The sequence below is a fragment of the Mastomys coucha genome, unplaced genomic scaffold (genome assembly GCF_008632895.1).
Source record: "Mastomys coucha isolate ucsf_1 unplaced genomic scaffold, UCSF_Mcou_1 pScaffold23, whole genome shotgun sequence".
Classification (NCBI taxonomy): Eukaryota; Metazoa; Chordata; class Mammalia; order Rodentia; family Muridae; genus Mastomys; species Mastomys coucha.
Window position 1 is genome coordinate 25,598,258 of NW_022196906.1, and position 23,049 is coordinate 25,621,306.

At 43.8% G+C, this 23,049-nt stretch overlaps 2 pseudogenes; both read right to left on the reverse strand.

Annotated features, from left to right (window-relative positions):
- LOC116072806 overlaps window positions 1-10,265 on the reverse strand; it is a 40,922-nt pseudogene extending 30,657 nt beyond the window's left edge.
- Window positions 10,266-10,340: 75 nt separating this feature from the next.
- Window positions 10,341-22,177, reverse strand: LOC116072807 (annotated as a pseudogene).
- Window positions 22,178-23,049: the final 872 nt, after the last annotated feature.

Here is a 23,049-nt window from a genome sequence, read left to right on the forward strand (position 1 = left end):
TCAGACCTCTACTCTTGCCTGTTGCGTTTAAAACAAAAAGGGGGAACTGTGGGGAGCCGCAGCTGCTACCCTAAATATGGCGCCTGGCCTCTGGCCAGAGCAGAGAGCATTGCGATAAACAAGAAAAAGCTGAGAGCCTCCAGTTTGTGATGCAAGCTGGCATGATTTCCCGAAGCCTATTATGCTTTGCCACGTAGCTGATGCTGATTGGGACCAGGGAAAGTATTTAACCCGCGAGTGCTGGGGGCTGGAGGAAAAATAAGAAATGAATGAATGATTGGGTAGTACAAGGTTCCTGAATAAACTGCTTGGAGAAGAGTTTGTGGTCGCTTCCTTATTTCTGCTGGTCGGTGAGGCAGCGACAAAGAACCTGGAGGCAGGAAATGAAGCACAAACCAAGGAGGGATGGGTCATTCCTTCGGGCTTGTTCAGTCTGCTTTCTTATGTGTCCCAGGACCACCTGCCTAGGGGTAGCATCACTCACAGTAGGTTGGACCCTCACACATCAATCACTGAAGTTCCTACAGGCTTGCGTATAACACGGTCTTAAGGATGCATTTTTTCAGGTGTGGTCCCCGCTTCTCAAATAACCCTAGCTTGTGTCAAGTTGACAGCAGAGTCTCCAGAACTGTCTGAATATCAACCTTCAACACTTGTTAAGTTTCAGTTTTCTCTTTCAGACTCATTTTTAATTTTTCTTAAGTGAGTGCATGGTACTGGGTACCCAGCTGCATCTGCAAACTTTGAAAGCAAGAGATATATTTTTGAGGTATAATTATTTGAGATACAATTTTCATATAGCAATATACAATAGATCTTGTGTCATAAGTAGCTTTGATGAGTGCCTTGAGGGTTGTGTACATTTCCATTAAATATCTGGTTCTCTGGTGGGATGAAGAAGCTCTACTTGATAGTGTTTGTCAGTCTCTGCAAATACTTTCACTATGGTGATTCTACTCTTACTTGAACCAACTTGCAAATGTCTTGGAATTGTAAAAAAAAAAAAAAATGATTTCAGAAGGATTCAGGCCAGTTTCACTGCTCCCTGCCCCACTTCTAGTGTCCCTCTGTACTCGGTCCCCACACACAAGCTGGGTTGACTTCTGCCACCGTATAGAAGATCTTGTTGTCCTAGAACAGCAGTTCTCAGCCCGTGGTTTGTGACCCTCCCAATCACTGGGTAACACAGATATTTACATTGTGATTTATAACATCAAACTTACAGTTATGAAATAGCGACAAAAATAATTTAATGGTTGGGGTCATGGCAACATGATAAACTGTATCAAAGTGTCGAAATGTTAGGAAGGTTGAGAGCCACTGCTCCAGACCATTATGACAGACAATGCAGCATTTACAGTTTTAGTCTGAATCCCCCCAGACCCCCCTGGCCAGATTCCACATTCACTCCAATTGTGCTCTCCTTGGATGTCTGCTCCCTTTCCTGCTCAGTACTATTTCGTTTTATACCACAAAACCTTCTCCTGCTAAGGAGCACACACTTCCCAGTGTTGAGATTTTCTGACCCATCACAAAAGTGCCTGAGAAACTATAAAAGAAGATGTTCCCACACCCTTGACAAAACCATTTCTGGGAGCTCTAGGTTTCCCCATGATAATGAAAAGAGCACTTCTGGGGGTGTCTAGCATGGAGCACATAGTCAGTCCATGTCTTGGACCCTCTCTTGGCAGAAGTTTGTTTCAAGGCCTTGTGCCCAAGGGGTAGATCATCTTTTGGTGGAGGGTCAGACTCAATCATTCTAGAGAGAGGAAAGGCTAGTCTTTAAAAAAAATACCTTACAGAGTTCTTATTTTTCATTTGACAAACCCATTTCAGAAATAGTTCACAACTTCAACAATCCCCCCCATTTCTAGGTGAGATTTTTTGTTGTAATTTAAAGCCTATTTATTATACCAACCATCTAACTTACTTTATACATATTTGATTTTTATCTTATGTGTATTATTTTATTTAAACTTTGGTTCAGTACTACAAGTAAACACAAAATCTTCTTTATAGATAAAAAAAAAACAAAAACAAAAACAAAAAACCAAAGTTTTGTGGTATTAACTTTCCTAAGCTCAAAAAGTTACAATCAGTCATTTAACTTGAGAATCCACACTTTGTTTGTGGCTTCGAGAGGCCCAACGTTTATACCTCAGTATGAGATGGAACACACGTTATTAAAGAGTTGTGTTTTATTTTCACCCTGGTTTTGGTTCACAAGTACCTAATGAAAGGGAACAAACTGAATTGTGTTGGCAAGGCAGAAAAATGTTATGAACTGTAGATGGTGCTATTTCCATACTTTTGTAATGCGAAACACCTCATATGACCACCAGGGGGTGCTTGTTGCGCCTGGATCATTAGTTGCCAGATCCTGACTGACCAAGAAATGAAGGCCAGCATATTCCTTTCCTCTGTACAGGGACACACAGCTTCATCTCCCGGGACTCTAAACAGCCAGGTTCCTAAGCTAGTCCACGAGGCACTTCCTACAGCCTGTGCTTGGCTCTCCTGCAGCAGCTAGCAGGAAGAACCCTCTAGTCCCTTCATCCCCTGGTCCTCTGAGGTATGTCTTTGATCCCACACACCCCAGTTCAAGATCATTTCACAATGGTATCATATCCTAGCTTCTTAGTCTTTTTCCATTCTCAGAGGTGAGAGAGGGTGCCAGACCTTGGAAAAGTAGGCATGAAGGGCATTCCAAAGAAGTTAAGCACAATGAACAATGGGGGCGTCCCTACTCCACCCTGGGATTTGTTTGTCAGCACAAGACTGCAGCTGAGATGCAGAGATGCAGTCTCTCAACACGCCAGCCAGGGCTAGCATGAATTGCTCACATTGTTTAGATAGATAAACGTGGGATACATGATGCGAAGCGAAGTTAATTAGCAATAGAAAGTCATAGCTTGTGTGAATCCACTTACTTCATTGAGGTGTAGGTTGCACTGGCCTCAGTGGATGCTGGAAGCCTGTGAAATGAAACATAAAATCCAAGACATTTCCTTGTCAACTGGATGGAGACAGGCTGACAGCATCCTCTGTCTATGCTAGAGAACCTGTTTACCTCTGCCGGGTTTTGACTGGGAAGCTCATTTCCCAAGGGCAGGAGAGAAGAGGGGAAAATTCTTCAGACAGGAATAGATGTGAACTGGGTCAGAGTAAGTCTGTTTGAATGCTAGAGAAGGACTGCAGAATGGAGAAGAGTCTAAGAAAATGCTACCTTTTAAATAGACTTATTGCTGTGTAACTGATATAAAAACTTGCACGTAATTCTGTGAGTTTGGACATTTGTTACATATGAACCATCCCCATAGTCAAGGTAAATGCCACGTCTGTCATCTCCCCAAGATTCCTTATGCTTGTTACTTTTGTGTGTGTGATAAAAACACTAAGAGGAGATCCACCCTTTTAACATGTTCTTGAGTGCACAGGGCCACATCTTAAAACCTTAGGTGTTGCAGGTAGACAGATGTTCAGCACTTACCCATCTTCTGCAACCATATACTGTTGGGCTCTATTTGGCCCTGGTTTGGGCCTTGAGGACAAACCCGAGCCTGGCTCGAGTTTTGTAAACTGTCTCAGTCACTTCTGTACTGGGGTGACTCAGCACAACCTGCTTAAGCCTGCCTTTGCCTAGCTCCTGTAACTTTGTTGGCTCCAGTCATCCCATACCCTTCGTCAACTTTCCCCTCCCCCTACATCATCTCACCTCAGCAGAAAACTCCACCTCCTCTCTCAACCCTTTATAAAGAAAAGATCGCTACAATAAAAACGAGTTCCTGCTTTGACAGACTCCTGGCTGGGGGTGGTTATTCTCTGGAGGCAGGAGATCCGACTCACCCCGGAGAGAGAGGCTCGGGGATCTCTCTCTCTCTCTCTCTCTCTCTCTCTCTCTCTCTCTCTCTCTCTCTCTCTCTCTCTCTCTCTCTCTCTCTCTCTCTCTCTCTCTCTCTCTCTCTCTCTCTTTCTCTCTCTCTCTCTTTCCTGGTTCTGCCAGCAGAGAGCCTGGCAGTATACAACTTTACACCTGCTGGCAAGTCCCTGCTTCCCTTTCCAAAGCCCTGAGTGGCCACCATTCTATTTTCTGCTTTCACAAGATTGACAGCCAGAGACACCTTCTGTAAGCAGAGTCCCACAGCCACACTGTCCTCCATGGCTAAATCATATCATACAGTAGAGTGTCTTTCTGGTGGATGCGTGTCATGCATGATAGGATTTCCTTCTAGTACACACCTTGCCAAAGTCCCCCTTTGTAGGGAGATAGAAGAAGGAAAATTCAGGAGTCACAGACTCACTCTCTGATAGCTTTTGTCATGGGCCCTGACAACAGCCTGGGATGAGGAGCGAGAAGAACCGAGTACTGGCAGGTAGGTTCAGTGCTCACTGGGGCTGCTTCTCAGTCGTGGAGTATGGGCAGGAAAGCCAACTCTACAGGTTTGTTGAGAATACCTTACTATACTGTACTGCACTATACTATTCTGTTACAGTGTATATATAGATATATGCCTTCACTGCAAAGTCCCTTTATAGACATCTGTCCATGCATCTGAAACTTACACTGTATGCAATTATTTTTCTGTCATCTGGGTAGAGCTACCTGTAAATTCTCTTTTTTCCCAAGGACTCACTCACTTTAATGTTTGTCTTCAGGACACAGCCTGAAGAACAAGACCTAGCCCATAGCAGACACACTCCACTCCACAGGTATTTGCTGAGTGGGGGGAGGGAGGATAAAAATGCACATCATTTTATATTTTTGAGCTGTATTGACATCTTATTAGAATAAAGCAATTGGTCTGATGCCTTTCCATTACACACACACACACACACACACACACACACACACACACACACACACGAGTTGCTATTTAATAAAACCATCCCACCTTTCCTCACAGGAAGTTCTATGAGGGTTATGCCTCTCTGCCTCCCATCCTTTTTTTTTTTCCCTCTTACTTTTGGTTTTCCACATTTCTTGGTTTTGAGACAGGGTCTCGTTATATGGTCCAGGCTTGTTTTGATCTCATGACTCTCCTGCTTTACCCTCCCCAGTGCTGGGAATTATGGACACATCCTACCACACCCACCAACAGGTTAATTCTTGCAGAGTGGTGGATTCAGGTGGCTTGGGTTTCATTTGTAGATCAGAGATTCTGGTACCTCAAATATCTTCTTTTAAGTTAACGCTGCAAAAGGTCAAAACAAGCTTTCAGTGAGAAGGGACACGGACGGTGGGATACTTAATTTGGGGCGCTTAGTTTGCCTAGGTCACAGAGAATTCTCTTGTCAAGTGGGTTCACAGCCTGCCTGGGGGTCCACCCCGACAAGCAATTTGAAAGCTCAGGCTTTCTGACCTGGGGATAGTCTCCCTGGGCACATGCACACTTTCTTTCTCACACTACTTTCCAATTCATGCAGAGGCGGGGCATTCCCCTGAGAGGAGGGAGGAGAATGTGGGGCATTGCAGGCAACATGGCAGAGGAAAAGCTGTACTAACTTGTCAGTAACTGGGGGGCAGAATTGGGCTCAGTGGCCAGGCATACTATCCCTGTGCTGAAAGGCACTGCTCGGTCATGAGACTAGAGTTGGCAAAGAGGTTTTTTTTTAAAGTTAGCATACCCGTTCTTTCCCTCTATTTCCCTGTCCTCATTACTTCTTCCTAGTCACAAGGACCAGCTTTCTCTCTGCAGCAGTAGGACACATGGCAGAATATGGGCTGGGAACTCCCTGGGTTCAAATCCTGGCTTTGACTTTTGGCTGAAGCATGACATTAAGAAGTTCACTTTATGTCTGCAGTTAAATCACCTCTTTTGAAACACAGATCGCCTTAAAAGATAGTTGTGAAATTATATAAATAGCTCAGGTGCTTCCAACAGCACTTGGCATTTAGGCCAGAGCTCAGCCATCAAGAGGTTGCTGGTCACCTCTGTCTCTCCTCTCCCAGCCTTTGATACAGTTTCTATTTATCTCAAGAGCACTCACTGGTACAAGGAGATCCACTGCTGTGACAGGTGACACCCAGAGAGATACTGACCAAGATGAGGTGTGGTCTCTGTTCTCAAGGATTTGTGATAAGATGGTGGATCCAGAAGCCAAATGCTTAAGCTAAAGAAGAAGGTAGGCTGGGGCATGTGATGCTATATCAGCACCATTAGAGTGGGGCGGGCAGCAGTCAGGTGGAGGAGGAAGGCAATTGTGAAAAAGTCGGAACTTGATCTGCCATCCAAAGGAGGCAGAATGTGGAGAACAGATTTATGACTTTTCCCCCCTGATAACAATAACTCCCTGGCCTGCTTTTACTTCTGTGTCAATATGGCAAGCGCAGCTTCTGCCACTGAGCTCCGGGGAGGGTCTCATGGGTAGATCCTGTATGTGCTTAGGCCATCACTACCTTTTTAACTGCAAGGAAAGATGCCAAGGTTCAGGGGCTGTCTCATTCTACTGAGTAAATATTCCCAGAGCAAATGTGGGACGGCTTCCCCTTCCCCAAGTCTGCAATGCCTCTTCCGTACCATAGCTGCAGAGGGTTTGAGTGAGGGTCAGTAAACTCTGCTCCTCCGAGCTGGTCTTGCCTCTCCTGGCAAGTTCCCTGGGACAAGACCTCATACTTAGCAGTTCTAAGCCAGCAGGTTTTGAAAGGGACAACTCGACAAGCAAGGAAGTGATTTCAATGAGAAACTGAAGGAGCATCAGGAGCCACGGATGTTATCTGTCCCATGACTTTCCTAGGGGGATGTAAAGATATATATATATATTTGCCCCAGATAGGAGGGTACTGACAGACTATAGAAAGAACTGACTAGAGAAAGCTCAGCCCAGTGAACCAATGAGTTTATTGGAGTTACTTTCAAGAGGATGGGTGTCTCAAAGCCACCATACCCCAAGAAGTGCTGAGAGCAATGGATGGGTATCCACCATTGAAAAGTCTCCTGTGTGGCATATGGGTAGCTAGCTATACAACTAAAGGGTCCTCTTGGTTGATGTCTGGGAAGCTACATGACTGGAGAGTCTTCTCCATGACATATGGGTAGCTACACTACTAAACAGTTCCCCTAGGTGATGTCTGGGAAGTCTACAGTACTGGAGTGTTCCATGACAGTGGTTGTCTGCCTCTTTGTAACCTAGGAGAAGGAAGGAGTATGTAGGACTTTTGTGAATGCTTTGGAGCCCTGACTCTGATCGTGAGAGACTTGTGCAGGTCATCCAAGCTGCTCTGATTCAGGAAGGTGGCTGTCAGGTCCTTCCTGGAGGAAACAGCTACCCAACAGCACCTGAAGCAGGGGTGGGCGGGTGGTGGTGGCTCGCTCATGATCTTACTGGGGGAGGATATAGAATTGAGGAAACCCACCGTTACCACAGGCTCACAAATGCCTAGGAGGCTTCCAGCCCACTGTAGGCTGTTGAAGCTGTTGTGCTTGAGGAGAGAGAACACCGAATCAACCTGTTCTACTCAGACCATGTTCATTCTGGTTGAAATTTGGCTATCGGGATTCTGTATATAATTCCATCTGAAAGTTGGCTACTTTTAAAGGAAGTTGGAGAATGTCACTAACCTAGAGACAAAGCCTCAGACCTTGGCAGGTCTCAGTCTCTCCGGGGAGCGGGCGTGCACTGAGCTGCATCTGTAAGTGGTCAGTCCGCCAGCCTCTGTGTATTCCCTTCTACTCTCTGTGTCCTTTTCTCACTTTAAGCCTGTTGTCCTCTCAGTTTTGATTCAGATCCATTTGAAACTTGTAGGAGAACTTTGAAGCTTTCTTTGCAAAAAATGCACACAGGCACATTCAGTCTCAGTGGGGTCATAGCCCAAGTGACTACCTGGTCACTTGGTGGTGGTTCCTGCCTCTTTTTTAGTTTTTGTTGTTGTTGTTGTTGTTGTTGTTGTTGTTGAAATCTCTGCAGTACTCCTGGTGTTCTTTCAATACCCCTCAGCTAGACTCTAAGCTGCTGAGTGTAGTGCAGTGGAACGTAGATTTTCTACTCATTTTCTTTTCTTCCTTTTCTTTCCTTTTTTTTTTGTGTGTGTGTGTTTTTTTTTGTTGTTGTTGTTGTTGTTTTTGTTTTTTTCGAGACAGGGTTTCTCTGTATAGCCCTGGCTGTCCTGGAACTCACTCTGTAGACCAGGCTGGCTTTGAACTCAGAAATTTGCCTACCTCTGCCTTCCAAGTGCTGGGATTAAAGGCATGCGCCACCTGCTCCCCTGTATTTTGGTAATATCACTGTGTCAGCAGAGTTCACACAATTTAAGCATTCTTTGCATGTGTATCCTAGACTTTCCTGATAACACAAGGTCGGGTGTAGGGTTTTCCACTTGTAACCCGGCATCATGCTGATGTTCGAGTTTTGGATTATAGAGCATTTGATATTTTGGAATTTGGGGTTGGGGGCTCTCAGTATCCCATTATCCAACAAATTAACTATTTTAATCTGGACCACTTGTTGCATATTTAGACTTGCTAATTCTAAATATGTTTACATCCCTAGCTTGTGCTACTGCTGAGGTACCTGGCTGCCAACTCTGGAAAAGATATCCTAGAGAGCATGTGTGGCCTCATTTTAGACGTTCTGTCCCATTAGGTGGGGAGGCCTTCTTATCTGTTCTAGAATTCTTGCTGCAGCGTATAAGCTTGGGTTGACTCACGATTTGACAACTGTCAATGGCTTGTGGCTTAGATTTCCTTTATCAGAGGAGATCTGAGGAAGGTAATGGAGACATTGTGCCAGAAAGAGGAATCATCCTAAATCGCTTGTCAATACTGACTCACAAGACATCAAAATAAAGTTTTGAGAAAAAAATGAACAGACTGACAAGAGAACATCTTGGTTGCAAAGGACTTTTTAGCTACGTGAGGCTTCAACTCCCCTGGAGTATTTCTCAAAGCAACTGCCAGGCAGGACCAGTCTCTCGGCAGCTGCCACCCACTTATTAGTGGGACTCTGCAGAGGCCAAGAGAGGGAGGGGCACTAAAATGGGAAAATAAATTTGTGCTCACGGCCGGTGCATTTCCGCGATGCCAAGGTGACCGGCCTACATCGTCTCCCTCCCTGACTGGTGTTGGGTGGCTCTGACAAGTGTCCAGAGTGCTCCTGGCCCAGCATCTGCTGCCCGATCGCCATGGAGATGGCAGCTGCAGCGAAGTCCCCTTTGAGAACACGCCGAGGAGATTTCTAGAACCATTTTGGAAGCATTTGTCTCCACAGTGCTCACTAATCTCCCTTTCATTTGTAATTATTTTATCGCCTTGATTCTGTGCATTGGCATGGGGCCCATGGCTGATGCTACTCCTTGCCGGCGTCCACCGGGAGGTGCCCGCGCCCCGCCGTCTGCGTGGAGATGAAAAGGGTGGAAAGAAGACGAGCCCAGTGCCCTGGCTTCAAACAGGCCCTGTCTCCCGTGGGCAGCCCGGGGAGGGCCTGGCTGATTGAAGTAGCCGGAATTATGAAGCTCATAGCCTTTGAGGCCAGCCGCCCCATCCCGGCCAAGAATAATTGAACAAATAGTTTATCTGGTGCACCAACAGCTGTAGAGCCGGGCGATTTGAGAGGATTAGGGGAGAGTAGTGAACGGATACTCCCACAGCGCCTCCAAATCCTAACCCTGAGTCTGACCAGCCAAGAACACATGGTGAAGCCCTGACATCACCTTTTAAAGGCCATTTCTCTCCCTTTCCAAGCGACTCTTCTCAGTGCTTTCAAGAATTTTAAGTGGACAAGGCAACTACCTTTGGGGGTCCCCACTGCCTTCAGTGGTTCCTTGTAATTACCCCAAACTCATTTCATCTCAGACAGCTCAGATTCACGGGGATTGGGGGTGGATTCTGGTAGGTCTGGGAGGCAGAGGCTGCTGCCTTTCCTGAAGTCTGTGCCGCTGGCAGCTGTTGTGATGTCTAAGCAGGGCCAGGCCAAGTTCAGGGGAGGATGAAAGGGAAGTTCTTTAGGAGGGCGATGCGTGATGGCAGAGGAAGAGGAAACAGGAATCCTCTTCCTTGGGGGAGAAAAAGTAGGAACACCAAATGAGCCAAAGGGTTTATTTATTTATTAAAGCATATTTAATATAACCTAGTTAGATTAACGGGAAACGAAGGGATATTGTTCAGAATTATACAGAATTATGCTGGGATGTGGGGCTCAGCAGTACAGTATTTTCCCAGCATGCACCGGGGCCCCGAGTTCTATCTCCGGTGCCATGAAACAAACATGCCCAACTATCCATTCCTTAAAGAAATACTTACTTGCAAATCTAAAGCCAACACAAGTCCCATGTCTTGTAAAAAAAAACAAAAAACGTTAGATGTTAGAGGGGAAACAGAACAACCTGAAGCCCAGGACATCTTTCATTAGCCCTTTTTATAGACTTCAAATTTATACTCAAGGCCCTTTTCCTTCTAGATCTCAAAGAGGACACCTGGGTATCGAGGGAGAGATTTATATCTCCCAAAATAAATTTCTAGGGAAAAAAGTGTTACTCTCAGATTCCTATATGATCTTGTCACAGTCTGAGGTGGCCTGGTTGATTGATCATTTCTTTATAAACAGAACCACCCCTGACTGTCCAAACCAGGTCTAATTTTTCTTTTTTGCTAATTATGATGTTTCAGTAAGTTTTAAAACATTGTCTGGGCTTTTGACAAGAAAATGAGCTCCTCGTGGTGATTCCTTCAGTCCTCTACAGAGAACTCTGTTAATTCTTCCCTTCAAAGGTTCATTCTTCTCAGGAATGGAGAGCCAGGTTTCCCACCCCAAATCACCAGGTCCTGTTTACTTTCCAGTGAAGAGATTGTGGTCATCCTGTGAGCAGAGACCAGACAAGTCTCTGTTCTTCCTATGCTCATGTTCTGGGACACCATAAGGTACAGTCCTGTGATGGACAACAAGAGCAGGGATCACTTCCTTCAGCCCGGAGGCCAGGCTTCCCCCCATGGCCCCCTTACTGAGTCCTGATCTCTATGGGTATTCTAAACAAAACACCCATATATCAATATAGAAAGCTAACATGCACATTTGAAAGAAAACACACAATGTTTGTCTTTCCAGGTTTGGGTTACCTTTTTCTTTTTCTTTTCTTTTCTTTCTTTCCTTCTTCTTCTTCTTCTTCTTCTTCTTCTTCTTCTTCTTCTTCTTCTTCTTCTTCTTCTTCTTCTTCTTCTTCTTCTTCTTCTTCTTCTTCTTCTCCTCCTCCTCCTCCTCCTCCTCCTCCTCCTCCTCCTCCTTCTTCTTCTTTTTTGGTTTTTCAAGACAGGATTTCTCTGTGTAGTCCTGGCTGGCCTTGAACTCACTCTGTAGACCAGGCTGGCCTCAAACTCAGAAATCCGCCTGCCTGCCTCTGCCTCCCAAGTGCTGGGATTAAAGGTGTGTGCCACCACTGCCCGGTAATTTTGTTTTCCTTGATGATTGAACAATATTCCCTCATATAAATATACTATATTTTCATTACTCAGTTATTGGTTGCTGACAGACATCTAGACTGTTCCCCAGCTATTGTGAATAGAGCAGCAATGATGAGCAGGTATCTCTGTAGTGGGGTATAGGGCTCTTTGCAAATGTGCTCATGAATGATTGCAATAGCTGGATCATGACCTCTGCAGTGATTTCTATAGTGACTGCACCAGTGGCTGGCGTGTCAGCTATTTTCCCTCAGTCCTGCACCCCTAGTAATGGGTGTCCACTAAACAGCGACACTGTAAAATGCTTTAGGGTGCCAGGCGTGGTGGCACACACCTTTAATCCCAGCACTTGGGAGGCAGAGGCAGGTGGATTTCTGAGTTCGAGGCCAGCCTGGTCTATAGAGTGAGTTCCAGGACAGCCAGGGCTATACAGAGAAACCCTGTCTCAAAAAAAAAAAAAAAAAAAAAAAAAATAAAAAATAAAAATAAATAAATAAATAAATAAAAAATACAAAAATGCTTTAGGGCATCAAGCTGGTTGTTTTTCTTACCAGGAAGGCATCTGCTGGGAAGCTGAGAGAAGCAGAGTCAGCGCTCACTCTGTCATGACCACAACTCCTGAATCAGCCATGGAATTACTAAGACATTTTCCTTTGTTCATTTTCATGGTATGTGTGTGCATGTGTGCATGCATGTAGATACACATATTCATGTATGCATGTGTGCATGAGTGTACATGGAGGCAAGAAGCTGATATTGGGAATCACCTGCAATTGCCCTTCCACCGTATTCACTGAAGCAAGGGCTCTAAGTGAAACTCAGATGTTACCAATCTGGCTAGTCTTACTCCAAAAGGTCTCATTTCCATTCTCTGGGGCTGGAACTACAGATGGGCCACTATGTTCACTGGCATTACCTGGAATCCGGGGATTCGAACTCAGATTCTCATTCATTTAGGGCAAATGCTTTAACCACTGAATAACCTTCCTGGTTCCCTAAAAGAATTCTTAATAAAAACCCCACAATTCATATGCATCGAAGACAATTCAGAATAGATTGAAAGAAGAAATGGTAGCATTTCAGGGGAGAGGGAAGAACTTTAGAAATGAAATCTCTCCCTCTGTCTCTCCCCCTCACTCCCCTTCTGTGTGTGTATGCATGCCTGTGCCACACACTGCAAGTGTGTGAAGATCAGAGACAACTTTATGAAGTGGTTCTCTCTTTTCACCCCTCTGTGGTTCTGTAAATCATGCTTAGGCAGCCAGGCCTCCATGGCGTGTGCTACTTGTACCTCCCGAGCCACCTTGCTCACCCTGGAGGCCCTTTTAGAGGGTCCTTGTTATATCTGTATCTTAAAGTGCCTCGCCCTAACGGTTTTGGAGTTTTGGGTCTTACATTAAGGTCTATGATCCATTTTGAATTGTCCCTATACAGGGTGTGAGGGATCGAGCTTCATCCTTTTACATGTGAGTGTCTAGTTTTTTTCAGGGCTATTTGTTGAAAAGCTCGTCTTTGGTATCTGTTAAATCAGGTGTCTCTTGACATATGGATTTATTTCTGGATTTTCCATTTTATTCCATTTTGTTGAAATTGTTTATCAGTCTAATATCTTTTTGATTACTATTATTGTCTTGGTTTAAATTTGATAGACCATCCATGTCTAGAAATGTATCCCTTTCTTCTATGTTTTCTAATATATTTGAATATAGGGTTTCAAAATGCCATGACCTTGATTGGGGCCTGTTGTAATGTCTCCATTTTTTTTTTAAGACTTTTATTTATTATATGTAAGTATACTGTAGCTGTCTTCAGACACCCCAGAAGAGGGCATCAGATCTCATTACAGATGGTTGTGAGCCACCATGTGGTTGCTGGGATTTGAACTCAGGACCTTTGGGTTGAAGAGCAGTCAGTGCTCTTAACCGCTGAGCCATCTCTCCAGCCCCTCCATTTTTGTTTTTAATTATATGTTAATATCTTCTTTCTTTCTTTTGATTTGTTTGGCTAAGGGCTTGTCAACCTTATCCTTTTGAAGAAATGATTATTTGTTTCACTGATTGTTTGTGCTGTTTCATGTTGTTTTCACATCATCAAATTCCACTTCATTGTTCTGTCCATGAGAATGGGGTATGGGAGTCACCCATTGTTCCAGTGTTGAGACCAGTCTTTGTATCTGTCCAGGGGCATGTGCTAATGACTGTTCCTGTTGCTGTGACTGAAGACCTGATGAGAAGCAACTTCAGGAAGGAAAGTTTTATCTTGGCTTATAGTTCGAGGGGGTGCAGTTCATTACAGTGGGGGAATGACAAGGGAATGACAGCAGGCAAGGCTAGGGAGGCAGCTGATCTCATTGTCTATGCAGTCAGGAACTCACAGCGATGGATGAATGGATGAGAGTGCTCAACTGGTTCAGTCTGGCATCCCGGCCCACGTTTAGGGCTTGTCAACTAACCTCCGGAAGTCTAGAAGCTCCCTCACAGACATGCCTACAATTCCTAGCCACGGTGATTCCAATCCCCCACCAAGCTGACAATCAAGATTAATCATCATAGAACATACCTGTTTAGAGTTGTAAATATCTGTTCTTTTGTGTGGATGCTGGGACTTGAACTCAGGTCCTCATGTTAGCATAGGATGTACTGTTACCCACAGAGCGATCTCTCTAGCTAGAAATTGTGTTTTTTGAATCTAACCCACTAGTCTGTGTCTTTTGTTGGAGAGTCAATTATTGAAAAGGACTCCTTAATTCCTGCCGTTCTGTTATTTCCTTAATGCTTGTAATTCACTCAGCCTTACCAGTTGGTCTACAGTTGGCGCTCTCCCTGGGCCTCATGGGTATGTTTATCTTTTTCTTTAGAGGGTAGCTTCTCTGAGTGCTGCTGGAGTGGTCATTGGATTTCTTTAGTTTGCATTTGTTATAATTATCTCTTTCTCCTTCAATGAAGGATAGCCTTGCTGGATATAGTACTCTGTGCAGGCAGTTTTTTGTTTTTCAGAACTTGAAATAACATCTTCTATACATTTTTAGAATTTTTAGGCTTTCAGAACTTTTGTTGAAATTTTGCTGTTATTATAAAGGGATTTCTTTTACCTGTGACATGGTGTTTCTCTCCCATGGCTTCCAATACTCCTTCTTGGTAGGGTTAATTCCTTAATCTAAAATATTATGTGGCAAGGTTCTTTTTTTGTCATCTAAACATACCTCATGTGTGGATGGCTATCTTTACTCCTATACTGGAATATTTCCTGCTACCAATTTATTGAATACGTTCTCTGTGTCATTAGCTTGAATGTCTTCAATACCCATAATTTGAAGACTTGGTCTTTTGATGATTCCCTATAGATCTCACATGCTGTGTTTGTACTTCATTGCTATCATGACATTATCTGAATGGTCCAATTCATCTGCTTTGTATCCAAGCCCTCAGTCTGTCTTCTACTTTATCCATTCTACCTGTGAGACTTTCCATTAAGTTTCCTTCTTTGAACTTGACTTACTGAGCTTTTTATTCCCAAATGTCAGCTTTACTTTTCAGCCTTTCTGTTTCTTTATTAAACTCATCTTTTATTTCCTGTATTGAAATCCACATTTTATTTAGTTATTTGTTTTGAATTCGTATAAGATATCCTTTTAGATCTCATTGGGCACTCTTATAATTCTTTCGTATTCTTTATCTGGAAATTCACCCAATTCACTCCATTTCTGAAATAGTTTAAAGAGGAATCATGTATTTTGTGTTTCTGAATTGGGGCTTGCATCTCTGGCATTAGGTCACTGATTAGATTTTTTTAAAAAGAGGTACCTATATTCTTTCCGTGGAAATATTTGCATTTAGATTGTACTATAACTTAGTAGCTGATCTCTCTGCCTACGTTGTTAGTCTACTCTGAGAGTAGAACTCTAAGAGCAAAAGCAACCACAACTGATAATTAAGCCTGCTATGAAAATATAGCAATGGCAATGAAATAATTATCCCGTCAAGTCCAATAATTGGGGGAAAGAAAAACCAGGACAGTATGCAGGTACTAAAATACTAGTCAACAAGTGTAGAAATGGAAAAGAAGTACTCATAGTAAGACTTGCCAATGGTGTCATAGCCACAGGGCAGAAAAAATAGGGGAAAGCAAACGCGAAGGGACAACAGGAAAGGTGCAGCCTAGACAAGGTGGCTCCTGCCAAAAGTAGAAGAAAAAGGAAGATATAAAGAAATGCTATCAGACAGTCTAAAGCAACTCCAGGCTCTCAGAGACTGAGACGGGGCGGACTCTGGATGCATGCAGGTCTTAGGAATGAAAGAAAAAGAGAAACAGCATAGAATCAAGCCAGCACACTGAATTGAAATCAGACATTGAAGGGCAAATGGAGAGAGCAGGACAAGACGTCGCTCGGTGATGGTGGTGGTGGTGGAGTGCTTGCTTTGAATGTATAAGGACACACCCAACTTCCATGAAAAAACAAAAACCAGAGGAGAGAACTTAGTATTGGAGCACACGAATTGTCTGTGGTCTCTTACATGGCCTCACTCTTGTGTATCACTGTAAAGAAAAAATACCTAGGAGGTAGCTGTGCTTATCACGAGAGACTGAGAGCTGCAGTTTCTTTTTCTTAAAAGCCTTTTTTAAAAATTTACTTCTTTTTAAGATAGGCTCTCATATGTGTGTAGGCCTACTTTGAGCTTGTGATCTTGCACTGGTGTGACACTAAGCCCAGCTACAGCTTTCTTTGTTTAATTTATATTTTCTAGGTGCTAGGAATCAAACCCTGAGGCTTCTGCATGCTGGACAAGTGCTCTGTCACTGGGTGACACCCCCCTTACTCTGTAGTTTAACTTTATTCTTTTATATCAGTGGAATGACAATGTGTTTGACTGTAGCTTTTTTTTTCAGTGCTGTGAATTGAATTCAGAGCCAAAGCATCCTGGGCAAGAACCCTACCCCTGAGGTTTATCCCCAGTCCATACAACACTGATTTTTTTCAAAAGTTGTAATGTGGAGTCTGAAGTCAATCACCCAGATTCATCTCTACTTTTTGCTCAAAGGAGCAGAGAGCCAGGAATTTCTAGAAAGCATAGAGAGAGTTACTTGGCTGCTTCTGCTAGTCAGGTGGAACTAGTCCTGTCACTGATGACAGGAAGGTGCCCAGGTCCAGAATGAGGATGCACAGTCTCTTCAGCACATAACCCATCAATGAATGTACTCTATATGGACTACTTGGAGTAATCCATGTGGTAAGCTTTCCTCGTGCGTGTAGGAAGTCTGAATCTAAGCCTGTGGCAGGCATTCCAGGACTCTGGATGTCTGGAAGCAAGACAACTGGGAGAAAAGTGAAAGCGGAACACTTTAGTGAAAGTTTCCTGGTGTGTCATTTTATGTTGCCTGGAAAGATCTTGATGGAACTTTGTAAAGAGGAGAACTTTCCATTCCAACATCTATTGTGTTAGGCAGTAAAATGCTCTAATCAGAAGTGGATGTTTCTATGAAAGCTATGTATGGGAGGAATTTGAAAGAAAAGAAAAATTAGTAAGACATCAGCAAACATGGAACAGAAATGATGTCAATCAAACTTCATTCATTAAATTCTCTCTCTCTCTCTCTCTCTCTCTCTCTCTCTCTCTCTTTCTCTCTCTCTCTGCCTTTCCCCTCTATCTTTTCCCTCCCTCCCTCCCTCTTATCCCCTCTTACCTTCCCTTTCCCTGCCTCTCTGCCTCTCTGCCTCTCTGTCTCCCTGTGTTTCTGTTTGTGTAAAGGCCATAGGATAGGCTTGGGTTCATCTTCAGCAACACCATCTACCTCCTTAGGAGACAGGGTCTCTCACTGGCCTGGAGCTCATCAACTAGGCCATTAAGTGTCAGAGATAATGATCTCTCTCTTTGTCTCTCTGGTGCCGGTATTACAAGCATACATCACTATGCTTAATATTTTTAGGTAGGTTCTGAGACTTGAACTTGGGTCCTCATGTTTTCAAGATAATCAATCACCTTATAGATTTAGCTATCTTCCCAACCCTATATTAAATTCTTGGTGATTTGGTTGCATTATAGTGTATTTTGGTTATAATGATCATTTGAAAATTAGTTAAACAGATTTTTCAAATGTTCACAGGTCATTTTCAAATATAACAAGAAGTCCTAGTCCCCCTCATTGGATATTTTCTTTATTTACATTTCAAATGTTATCCCCTTTCCCAGTTCCCCTCTCCCAGGAATCCCTTATCCCATTCTCCCTTCCCCTGCTTCTATGAGGGTGTTCCTCCACCCACCCACCTACCCATTCCCACCTCCCCGCCCTCAATTCTCCTATACTGGGGCAGCTATGGAGCCTTCATAGGACCAAGGACCTCTCCTCCCATTGATGCATAACAAGGCCATCCTCTGCTACATATGCAGATGGAGCCATGTGTACTCCTTGGCTAATGGCTTCGTCTCTAGGAGCTCTGAGGGTGGGGGGGTCTGGTTGGTTGATATCGTTGTTCTTCCTATGGGGTTGCAAACCCCTTCAGCTCCTTCAATCCTTTCTCTAATTTCTCTACTGGGGACCATACACTCAGTCCAATGGTTGGCTACAAGCATCTGCCTCTGTATTTGTAAGGCTCTGGCAGGGCCTCTCAGGAGACAGCCATATCAGGCTCCTTTCATCATGCACTTCTTGACATCCACAATAGTGTCTAGGTTTGGTAACTGTACATGTGATGAATCCCCAGGTGGGACAGTCTCTGGGTGGCCTTTCCTTCAGTCTCTGCTCCACACTTTATCTCCATATTAGCTCCTGTGAGTATTTTGTTCTCCTTCTAAGAAGGACCGAAGCACCCATACTTTGGTCTTCCTTTTTCTTGAGCTTCATGTGGTCTGTGAATTGTATTTTGGGTATTTGGAGCTTTTGGGTTAATATCCACTTATCAGTGAGTGCATACCATGTGTTTTCTTTTGTGATTGGGTTACCTCACTCAGGATGATATTTTATAGTTCCATCTATTTGCCTAAGAATTTCATGAATTCATCATTTTTAATAGTTGATTGTATACCACATTTTCTGTATCCATTCTTCTGTTGAAGGACATCTGGATTGTTTCCAGCTTCTGGCTATTATAAATAAGGCTGCTATGAACATAGTGGAGCATGTGCCCTTATTACATGTTGGAGCATCTTCTGGGTATATATGCCCAGGAGTGGTATAGCTGGGTCCTCAGGTAGTAAGTACTATGCCCAATTTTCTGAGGAACCACCAAACTGATTTCCAGAGTGGTTGTACCAGCTTGCAATCCCACCAGCAAGAAGGACTGTGCCTCTTTCTCTACATCCTTGCCAGCATCTGCTATCACCTGAGTTTTTGACTTTAGTCATTCTGACTGGTATGAAGTGGAATCTCAGGGTTGTTTTGATTTGTATTTCCCTGATGACTAAAGATGTTGAACATTTATTTAGGTGTTTCTTGGTCATTCAATATTCCTCAGTTGAAAATTCTTTGTTTAGCTCTATACCCCATTTTTAATAGGGTTATTTGATTCTTGGGAGTCTAGCAGTCCTAGTTTTAAATAATGTCACTGGTAACCCTAGGAAGGTCTTATTAAAAGGTCAGAAGTTGTCACATTTACAGTGGTAGAAACTAGTTTTTCAAAATGTACTTTTTGCCTGGAAGGTTGAGTTTTGTTACTGGCAACAAGTTTTGCTAATTGTTTTCATCAAAGTGGTAATCTCATTTTATTTACTAAAAGAAAAGCTACAAACCCCTCTAAGTATCCATATTCAAATGAAATAATTGCTAATTTAGCTTTCAACTTATAACCCTCTACCCTCAAGACAGCCATTGTACTGTGTGTAGTCAAGTAATTGGTGGGATTTGTGACATTTTATTTATTTATTATTTATTTATTCATTCAAAATGGTCTCCCTGTGAAGCTCAAGCTGGCCTTGAACTTGTGATCTTCCTATCTCTGCCTCCTGTGTTCTGAGATTGTAAGCACAAGCCACTGTAAGATATGTAAAGGACTAAGATCAAAGAAAATTAATTTTTTTTATGCTTTCATTGAGGACAGTCTTAAGTGAAAGTGGTATTTTCACTTTAGCTAGGAATACATGGCTAGAAAGAAGGCAATGGTTACTGGTAATTCCTTTATTTGTACCAAGGGATAAGCATTTCTGCCCATCTTTTCTTTTGCAGTGCAAATGTAAATATGGTAAAAAAAAAAAAGATAAATGCCATGTTAGTATTATTTTGAAAACACTTGTACAGTTTTGGAAAAGTCCTTGTAATCTGTAGAACAGTTTAAAAACATGGCTATAGAGTCTTGAGTGTTCTCAAGTGCAAAACTCATAAACATTGATCGTCTTGGCAGAACCATATCATTTTTAGAAAAATCCAAGTAGATGCATTTGGCATGTGAGGTGATTGATCGATTGCTCCTGAGTGGCCATATCTGGTCTGTACTCAGCATTTTGCTGACATCCAAAAAACCCAGGGCTCTTTCTTCACCTTTCAGACCCTAAAATTCCCCAGAGTCCCGCTGCTGAAATAGAACAACCTTACTTTCAGACCCCATAGAACTGGAACAGAGATGTGCCCAGCTTACAGCCCTGAGAATGTCACAGAGCAGGTGCCATGCAAATGTCACTTGTCAATGCTTCTGATCCCCTGTGGGATAAAGATAAAGATAAAGATAAAGTGAAGAAATACTCCTTCCACTGTGACCTCCTTCCTCTCTTAATCCGACTGCAGTACCTGTGTGAACAAGTTACTAAGTTTAGATAGAATGTTCTAGGTGTTCTATCAGAGAGTAACATATGATAAAAATAAAGTTTTGCAATAGTGTTTCACTGTGTCTGCTTATAGGAAAGAGATATTCAGGACTAGAGTTTCTGAATGCTCCCTTGAAAATGAGCCCAGCCGGCACTGCTTACATTAGACCCCTGCTTCCTGGCTGTAAAATGAACTCATACGAGGACAGTCACATTTCTCTACCCCCCGTTAGGAAGAAAAGGTCTCCCTCGGGTGCTGGGGTCCACCCCAGGAGCTCGCATTGGTTGACTCTCTTTGAATCTACTGTGGGGTGGATTTAGAATGCCAGGAGTGGAGGGAAGGGACCAGAGGCAGAGTGGGGTCAGAGTCAGTGTTTTTACCATTGATTCTCTTCAAGATCATCTGGAAGTTTGTGGAGCCCACACACATGCTCTGCGTGGGCTGTCACATCAGAAAGCAGGGCTATAGAGCACTGGCAGTCTGTAGTCTGTTGGCATCTATAGAGAGATTGGGGGACTTCGAAATTAAAGAGGCCATTTATAATTGGGAAGCTCCAGATCTCTGTGCAACTGTTTCCAATTCACATTGCACGGGGTGACTTTGGGGGTTTCATCTGTGAACTCAAGCATTCATTACCTTTCTAGATCTGCTGGTTATTATTTCTTGGAATGTTGGTGATTGCTGGCAGAGATTTTTTTTTTTTTTATAAAAGCACTTTACTATCATCACCTCTAGGGGGTGTAGCAGGACTCCTGATGGCTTTAAAATGTTAACTGGGCAATTCTTCATTCCTGATGTCTCTGGAGACCTGAGTTCTAAGTAGAAGAGAATTTACTCTCTAGGGAAAGAACCCAAGGCTGAACTCATAAGTGAGTTAGAAAAAGATGGCAGCAACTACTCCAGGGGAGAAAAGGAGGGGCCCAGGTGTGTAATGAACGCGATGCTGAAGGTTAGACTTGGGGACGAGCACACAGGGACATTTGTAGCTATTCTGAAAATGAGCCCAGTTTTTCTACCCAGTGAACACTCAATAATCCAGGACCACACCAGGTATCGGTAAAGAAGATGAAATGGGCACAGATGGTCCATGGGCAGCTGCCCATTATAAAGTTGTTCTGGGAGTTAAGATCGGCTGAGTTCAGACAGAGGACAATAAGTATCACGGACAAAGAACCTGGTCTAGGGGTCAGAAGAGAGCTAAACACAGCAGACTATAAGTATAACTAGGAATTAATGTGAGAATCACTGAGGAGGAAGCAGTGTGTAGAGGTGGGGCCTGTGATGTGGGAATGGAAAGGCAGAGATGGCTGCTTTCCTGGAGGACGTCTGGGGGAGTGGTTAGAAATAGGCTGCAGGGATCAGAAGGGCATAGGCTGTATCAGGAGTCTGAACTCAGCATCAAGGACCACAAGAGCCTTTGGAAGGCTTCGGGGCGGGGGGAAGGCTTCAGGAGGTACACATATAAGAAGGAATAAGACGATGCAGGGACTCCAGTTAGCACTGGTTACAACCATTCAAGGGAGAGATAGTGTGAACTCATATGCTCTAGAGAGCACTGAAGAGGACTGCTGTGTTTAGTGGGTAGCCAGACTAGATTTTCAAACTCCAGGCTTCATCAACAAGTGAGCAAAACAAAAGTGATAATAGTGTGTTCCCTCAAGCAAGATAAAGATAAAGTGAAGAAATACTCCTTCCACTGTGACCTCCTTCCTCTCTTAATCCGACTGCAGTACCTGTGTGGACAAGTAACTGCAGAGACCTACCACTCCACCTTGGGGGCTCTGTTTGCCCTACAGCTAAAATACCCTGGCACTTTAAGCATCATTGAGGAAAGAGATAAAACTCCAGTTGGCCTCTAACCAGAGACCTGGATTAATGCGATGCTATCTATTACCAGGAATGGTTGCAAGAGTTTCCCCACTCTGTTGAAGAAACGCTTTCCTCTGGGACCTGCTGAGTTTCTGTAGGCCAGCTGCTTTCAGCAGAGCATAGTTTGTACTTGGAGCCTTGCATTGGAAGGATGGAATGATCTCATAGCCGAGAACTGGCTTCTCCATCTTCCGTAGCAAGGTAGAGTCTCAGAAGTGGGTCACAACCCTTCAGAAGAGCAGGACTGGGACCAGTGACATGGCTTTCAACAGAAGCAGCAACACATGCTGCTCACTGCATCCCTGGAATACAAGGTTAGCTGGCCCACATTCTGAGATCAATCCGAGCGTGCAGGAGATGTGCTCTGGGACCCTCAGGGGGTGGGGTGAATGCCTGGTCTATTACTTTAGGACTGTCCGGAGCTTGGGACAACCGTAAACTCAAGTCTGTCTATTCTTGTCTCCTCACAGGTGCTGGCCAGTTCCCAAGCACACCAGGGCCTCTCTCGGAGGCTCAGATTACACCCAGCCTGTGTGATCACCTGCTGCAGGAGCTCCAGTCTCATACCCTCCTGCTTCTCTGAGGTTCTAGCTGCACCAAACACAACAGTGACACAGACAGAAACAGAAAAGGGAAAAGCTGTTGGGGTTCTCATCTCTAAAATTATACCAAGTTTACGGAGTCATTCTGAAATTGCCTGCTATCATCTTACACCTTACTCAACGGAATGTTTATTTGTTGTCTACTACCTGTTAGGCACTACTCTAGGTTCAATGACTATCTTGATAAATTAAACAAAGACCTCTTCATCCCGGGAGCTTTTGTTACAGTGGAGCAGGGCAGGGAAACATTTAGTTTCTTGTGGATATTGTGGACTCATAATTCAGCCTGATCCACTTGGGTGGAAACACTTTGTTCCCTCTGCTATGAAGTGTGGCACGGGAGCCCTGACTGTCACAAAGCCTCTCCTTATGGGGCCCACCATTCTACTGAGGAGCTCTGTTCTGCTGTGAGCTAGAGTAGAGAAACAGCAGGACCACAAAGTGATTGCTGCACATGT